Source organism: Salvia hispanica, chromosome 1, assembly GCF_029641045.1.
Source record: "Salvia hispanica isolate PSC_SH4W2 chromosome 1, Shi_PSC_v1, whole genome shotgun sequence".
NCBI classification, from domain to species: Eukaryota; Viridiplantae; Streptophyta; class Magnoliopsida; order Lamiales; family Lamiaceae; genus Salvia; species Salvia hispanica.
This window is the reverse complement of record NC_142692.1, coordinates 10,146,078-10,153,621: the sequence shown is the minus strand read 5'-3', so window position 1 is coordinate 10,153,621 and position 7,544 is coordinate 10,146,078. Positions and strand designations below refer to the sequence as shown.

General features: G+C 35.0%; 1 pseudogene across 1 annotated transcript; it reads right to left on the bottom strand.

The window, feature by feature from the left end:
* Positions 1-989: 989 nt before the first annotated feature.
* Positions 990-6,404, bottom strand: LOC125221296 (vacuolar protein sorting-associated protein 41 homolog; annotated as a pseudogene). The gene is made up of 9 exons (XR_016130876.1): positions 6,199-6,404; positions 5,364-5,637; positions 5,082-5,260; positions 4,711-4,971; positions 2,543-2,662; positions 2,386-2,466; positions 2,235-2,295; positions 1,747-1,828; positions 990-1,668 (listed from the first exon to the last, which is right to left on the bottom strand). The product of XR_016130876.1 is annotated as a vacuolar protein sorting-associated protein 41 homolog (transcript).
* Positions 6,405-7,544: the final 1,140 nt, after the last annotated feature.

Here is a 7,544-nt window from a genome sequence, read left to right as displayed (position 1 = left end):
TTATAAAATGTTACTTAAATTTTTAAATGTTACTATACTTAAGTGAAAAATAAATATTTTAATTAATTAGTTAAAATATAGTATAGTGGAAAAATATTTTTATGTGTATCTACCCTAAATTAAATCAATCTCTTGCATGTAACATTTTTAATATTAATATTGTAGTAAAATAAAGTAACTTTTTATTATAAAGCTCAATTTATACCTTATTCAAGTAATTATTGAATTATAATTCAAAAGAAAATGTTTTATGTTGTAAAAATATAAATTAACTAGTGTACTGGAAATGCAAAATTTTTCTGTCCGAAAAGATGCTTTATATATGTTAAAAAAATTGCAAGACTGAAGAGGTACAAAAATTGTGATTTCCAAAGACAAAAATGCCCTCCATGGTATTTAAGGGATTTTTCAAATGTAGAGGGGTATAAAAAGACCGACAGGTAATGTAATTTTTAGGGACCAAAAAGGCTATAAAAATTTTTTGGGGATCATTGGTGTATTTTTCAACAAGATCAGGGACAATTAGGGTAGTTCACTCTTATTATAAAACCAATATATAAAGTAGACCCCCACATTCTACCAATTTTTCTACCCACTTTACTTCATAATAAAGCCAAACAATTTCTTAAAACTCGCGCCGATCAAATATGGGACATTTAATGATGGACATAATCCTTGTATCCACAAAAAATAATTTTGTTTTATCATTTTAGGTATTCACAAAAAATAGTCTCATTTTAAAAGTAGAATCACTTTTTCTCATCCCTCTCATTTTATGTAATTTTTATCATTTCTTTTTAATTTACTAATTTTTTATTAAAACTTGTGTCGTCCACAAGTGAAACTACTTTTAACTAATGGAGAGTATGCAAATATTTGTTTTGTCTTATCATTTTGACATTCTATACAAAAATATCTCAGTCTTAATCTGAAACAATGGGATAATTCGATGACATAAAAATTTTGAAACAATAAGACGAAATCGTATATCCACGTAAAATAACATAACGTTGATTAGAGTTTACAAATACTACAAATAAAAATGGGGAAACTTTCACACCAGGATAAAATTCAACTGAAATTAGGTAAATGTATGCCGCTCAAGGCAGATTCAATCTAGAAAAAGAATCAGTGGTAAAATGTTAACGACACACGAAGGCACATTTCCTCAGATATACGAGGAAGACAGCAAATTAGGGATAGGCTCGTACGATATGCACACAACACCATACATAAGTTTTAAGTACAAAATATATGATGCTCGACAAGCAGCAGTCGTGTACACAGGATGCAACGTACCCAGGCATCGTTGACGCATGACATCATCATCATCATCCGTTTTCCCTGAGAAGGGCGGGTTGCTGGCTTTGTTTGTCTGCTAATCGAAATTATGGAATCCGAGAGGCACGTTTCACGGTATGCATGACAGCAAAAGAAAGCATATATGGCCACATCCTGTATGGAGAATGGGTCGAAGCAAATGCAACACCTTGTGCCACACCTGCTTTTTGACTTGACCTCTATGGTCCCTGACGCTGACAGATCTCTTGGCTGGCCGAGAAGCCCTGTCTCTTGTTGCTTTTGTTGTGGGACTCGTCTTCTTCATTGCCCAAGTATAGCTCGCCTTGCTTCCTTGTAGCACTTGATCAGCAGGTTAACGCAATCTGCCTGCACATTTATCATAACTAATCCATCAATCATGAATAGCGATCGTCCCCTGGAATTGTGAGTGGATGAGATTATTACTTTGAGAATATCGTTACACCCATGTCTGAGAGAGGTTTCAGTCCTGTAGTCAGTGATGATTTTGACTAGACGGTATCGCAGCCTGAAACAAAATGCATTTCAATTCAATAATTTAGTAATTGAACGAATAGAAGTGAGTAGCAGTGATTAAGTAATTTGACTACACATGTGCATTTCATTTCAACTAACAGATCGGATAAATATGCTTTAGTCCATGGATAGACCCCTTGTTCTTAGTCTGGTTTTTTCAGAGTGCCTTTTTTTTGGATCCTTGTGGGTGAGCTGTTGTGTTTTGCATAATTCTTGTCGATGCTACAGAGACTAAGCTCACCAATCATAAAAAAAACCCTTGTTCTTAACAAAGTCATTGGATCATTTATATCCTCCTTTTAAATGTGCTACACTCCGGAAAAATGAGAAGTTTCACCTAAGTTTCAGGTTGAGCACCAAGGACAAATCAAAATAAATAAAAGTTGGAACCAACTTACCGAGGTATCTCCAATAAAGGGGATCAAGATTGCCAACAGTATTCTCCAATAATACACCTACCTGCGAAAGATGAGACCAAGCAAAGAATTCATAGCTTTTCTTGGTGCAGACTCATGTTTCATTGATCAGCAAGCTCGGTTTAAAACTTACCATATCAGGTTTGTTCATACACTGCTTAATTAGCTCTTCCCAGAGGTCATCATCGTGTTGATTACTTACAAATTCTATGGCCTGCAAAAAATACCAGATACTTAATCTAAACTCTGCTTCAGAACTCTTTCAAATATATGAGTATCAAGGTGAGCACCTCTTCTATGTCACCCAATTTGTTAATGATTACTGTCAATGCTTGTTTTGCATTTCCCATTCTCCCAAGTATGAAAACTTGCTCCTTAAAAAGTCCTCTTCTGACACATATTTCATGAGCCTGAAATGAAATTTGCATCATTTTTGGATGAAACAATCGAAGAGAACGTACCCAATTAAAAGTCCTCCATAGAAAGGGAAGCAGCATTTTTGGATCATAATCCACATACAGTTCAACCTTTTGACAACCATCAGAAATGGAACCAAGTTTTGACAAACAAATTCTATTAACAAAAGGTCACATTATGTGTCATAAGGCAAACAAGAGATAAAGCAAGTAAGCATAATAGACAGACCTAATCAAGAAGCCAAAACTCTTTCTCAAGCTACTTTTACATCATTCATGATGAATTCACATTATAACAGATATTTACCACATGGCCAAACAGTAAAATCAACCGGAGAAGAATCAGATTCAGAAATAAATATCAGTAAACAATGAAAAGCAATCAGTTCAATCAACCAAAAAGAAAAGGTTAGATAACGCTTAACAACAAGACAAACTTCACCATGTACTAGTTCAAATAAATATCAGTTGGACCCATAAGTGTCTTCAGGGTAGTCTAAGATCATTCGAAGGAAATTAGATGATGAATGTTACCAGAAATGAACTGATAATTAATAACGGAAGAGAAACTAGTGGGCTAAATATGACAGTCAAATACAACATCTTTTATGTTGCTTAGTTTGTCACAATAACTTTAAATCACATCCTCTGCTTGTTCTAGTTCATCAGCATAACTTTAAATCATATAGACACCCTTCCTTACGCGACCACAAATTTCATAAGTTAAGCCCTCACTACTTTGGCCCTTGCATAATTCTTGACAGAATGGGCACTGTCACTTACAAAATGTAGCTCCCAACTTCTTCGAAACTACATCATGTGTTTCACGTTTCTCAGCTCAAGCGCATCGTGGGAACTTATCATACCATATCCACTGATCTCCCTACAGCTGGAAAATCTTCCTCGATTGATTTGAATCAGTAAGGATTTTGGATAGGAGGATAGAAATTATTGTATGATTAATGCCTTCAACACCCTCAATTCCAACCATGAGGTCAAGTGTTTATTTGGGGAGGAAGATTTGATGTGTTGGAACAGAAGGAAGCATTGGAGGGGAAGAATTGGAGAAGTTGTTGAAAAAGGCAGCTGGAAGTCATTAAACTGTTAGAAGGTTAGCAGCAGTTAATTAGTTAGAGCAGTTAAATATCGTGGCAATTGTACTAGTTAGAGAGTTGGTATAAAGTGTCTATCATCCATTCATTACGCTTCTTATGAAATGAACTAGTCATTTCACACCATTCACTCTTTTCTTAGCTCTATCTCTCTCCGCACAAACATATCACCTAAAATACTTCTCGCCCGGCCACCACCTCTCCCATCAGTGGCATCTCTGAGCGGTAATACCTTGCATCATAAATTATGCACCAGAAGGATTTCACCACTTGAATTAATGTGTTCTATAATATTTACAAAGCCTCTTTTTTAGATTACTTCCAAGCACAAGTGGAGTCCTTAATGGTGAAATTATCACTATCATTTTATATTTACATGTGAGTGCAGCTAATGATGCCATAAAAAACATGAAACCTATTTTCTGAATTTCTAATAAAACAAGATGGAATCAAAATAGAAGACATAGCAAGGAAAGGTCCTCCTCGCCCTCCCGGGTGCATGAAACTACCAGCAAAAGATGAGTATAAATCTCTTCCTACAATAAGTCACCAACTAATGAAACCCAATATGGATGTATGGTCAAGTGAGAGATACCAACGCCATTGTTGACTCTCGTCAAAATTGTTAACATCTACATATCAAAGAGAGAGCAGAAAAAGCAAGCATCACTCTTCTTGGTGTAAAAAACAGTAGCATGCTTATTAATTGGACAAAACAAAGGCACGAAGAGGGAGGGATGGACACAAACATAATTTGCAAGTTTAAATATTACCACTAGTACACAGTCAACTAGCTCAAATATGATGGATAATATGCATCTCTAAATTAATGTATAACCCACATAACGAAAGGACGTAGAAGACCATGCACGAGTAAAAGTAAATCAACCAGATAACTCCATCAGGATTTAATATACTTAAGGCAAATACCTGACGTGAAGGAGCTGCACTGCTGAAGTCCTTCTCCCGATCTTCTTCCACAGGTATATATGCCAGAACAACCAAAGAGTCACCAAAAGGTGCAATGCCTGAAATGTAATAGCTGGTTTGAAAAGATGCCACAACATCCACCTTGTTCAAGATAGACAATTGCAAATGATTATAAGTGACATTGGCACCTCTATTCTGATTGTTTCTTATTGATATTATTTTAATCGATGTTCCCCACCCAATGACCAGCAAATTGTCATCCTGAATGAAGTGCAAAGTATGTGTAAGAACTTAGCTGTAGTTTTTGTTTCTTCAAAGCATAACAGCAGCTGAAATTTTATAGCTATCTCCATAACCGGTATTCACTTAACTGCCAAACTAAATGGGGAAGCAGAAGCTCAGGACGTGGGCTTCCTCTTGGTCTTTCTATGAACGTCAACAGTCGATCGTTAGCGGCATCATAAACTTTTACACCTGTGTCATTAACCCAGGCGATGAGATTATTTCTCCACTTGACTGAATGAATTGGGCCTTCCCCGGAGTGCAAAACCTGGACAGGGAAAACGATTCATGAAAGAACAAAGTTTTAAATACTTTCCAGGGTTCTACAAGGAAGAAACCGAAATAACATATATAAAAAAAGATAAATAAACCTGGTTTCGATAGCCTATCCATTTCTTCTTGTTATAATACAAATGCCCAGCTAAACCTCCAGTAACAAATCCTCTGGATGCTTTTCTCATGTACTCCGGGTCTAAAGCAATTGCCTTCATAGAACGATGATACTCAAATTTGAATCTTTCCTCAGTAAAAAGATTATTTATTAGTACAACAGAACCATCATCGGAGCAGCTTCCAATAGTGAATACGTTCGATATCGAAGCAAAGATCATTAACTGCTGCAGTATGAGCAATGAATTCTTTAACCTGGAGAAGAAGAATTAGTTAGAAACGCTGCATATATCTCCTGGTTTGTACAATATAAGGGTGATAGAATGATGAGGGAATAAAACATATCCATGTCTACCTGAAAGAGGAATACTAACTTGCTCATGGTAACACAGTTGAAATTGATAAACAAAATGATAAAGATACAACTGTCCATTATAATTCGTGTTCATAGTCAACTCAATCAATTGCAGGGAGAAATAAGCTGGAGATTACATGCAACTCTGGACGCATTTTGCAGTGCCAGAACCAGTAAGCATCAAAAAGCTACGTACTCCAAAAATTGCTAGATAGCAAGTTGTAGAATAGGTTATTGCTATCAAAGCTGTGGCTCTAGTTCATTATGGTCCAGCTTTGTGTACTCAACTTCTACTTTAATTGACTCTTTAATCATCACACCAGAACTGAAACATGCCAACATTTCAATACACTCTCACGGGGACGATTACAAAAGCCACCAATCTCAAGCAAAAAAAAAATATTATAAAACCATTCAAATTACACAATTCAGTAGGATGAGAAATTCCAACTTAGACTCACTTGCATCCCGAGGAAATCGAGAATGTGAGTGAGTGCCGAGAGCGATCGGCAATGCAGGAGGCCGTCACCGCCGTCGCTTGTAGGAGAGTAGGTACGCTTCCGCCCATACGCCGGTACTTGAGGCGTGGCTCCTCCTCTTCTTCCTCTTCGTCAGAGTTGTCTTCTTCAGATTCCTCTTCGTCGGCGACATTCTGGAAATTTTTTATTTAGAAATATGAAACTTGAATGGTTGATTGAAGATATGTATACAAGCATTTTTTATACTAAGGAGAAATTCCAATTTAGGCGAGATTTCATATCATCAATGCGATCGTGAAGATAAGACAATGATTCAAGTGCATGAGGAAAAAAAAGGATATGCGAGAAGGAGATAAAGATGGATCGAAGATAAACATGAAAAGCTTACTGCGCCGTGCTCGGAACATCCAAGCAGCCTACAAGAAGCTCTTGACCACTAGATAGGAGAGAAAATAGTTGATTAACAACTGCTTCCACACTCCCTAATAATTTTGATCAAATGAACATTTATGCAAAAATAAAAATACTACTCCAAAAGTAGAATGGATTAGCTTCATTGATATACCTTGGAATGATTATTTCATTATATATCCAAAAATATTTATAAGTTATTATTCCCTTTGTTGTATGCTACTTGCACTTTTCTATTTTGCATAGTCTCAAACTATTTACAGTATTTATATTTTTATTTAAAATTAATATATTTAATTAATAGTCTATATTAGAGTTTATTAAGTATTTTTTTATTAAGTGATTTGTCATTATTTTTAAAATATTAATTTGATTATACTAAAAATTAATCATAAATTTACAATCTAAAATGAAAAATATACTACTACTAAATAAGATGAGATGAAGGAGTATTATACTTTCATTATAGCTGCTGCAGAATTCGTTATCATATTTCATTACACTAAATGTCAACATCAAGGGGATTTGAGTTTGGGCTTGATCAATGATTTCTTGTGAGCCTGTGTTTTTGAAAGCCCAATTTATATTGCAGCCAGTAATTCGATGCCTTATAAAAATGTTAAGTCTTTCTTATTTCTTTTATATAAAAAAGAGTTTTTTTTTTCTTCTCTTATATAAAGTGTACGCGTACACTATGTGTTACATAAAATAACGGAAGATAACGATTAATAATAATAATAATTGACATTTTATAGTATATACTACTATATGATATCCCTACGAATAAGCCACATTAACATGAATTTTATATACTCTAAACCATAATTTTTTTTATTCGAATCACTAGTATAATTATCTTTAGAACAACAAATAAATCTTGAAATTGCATCGACAATGTAGCTATTTACAATATTATA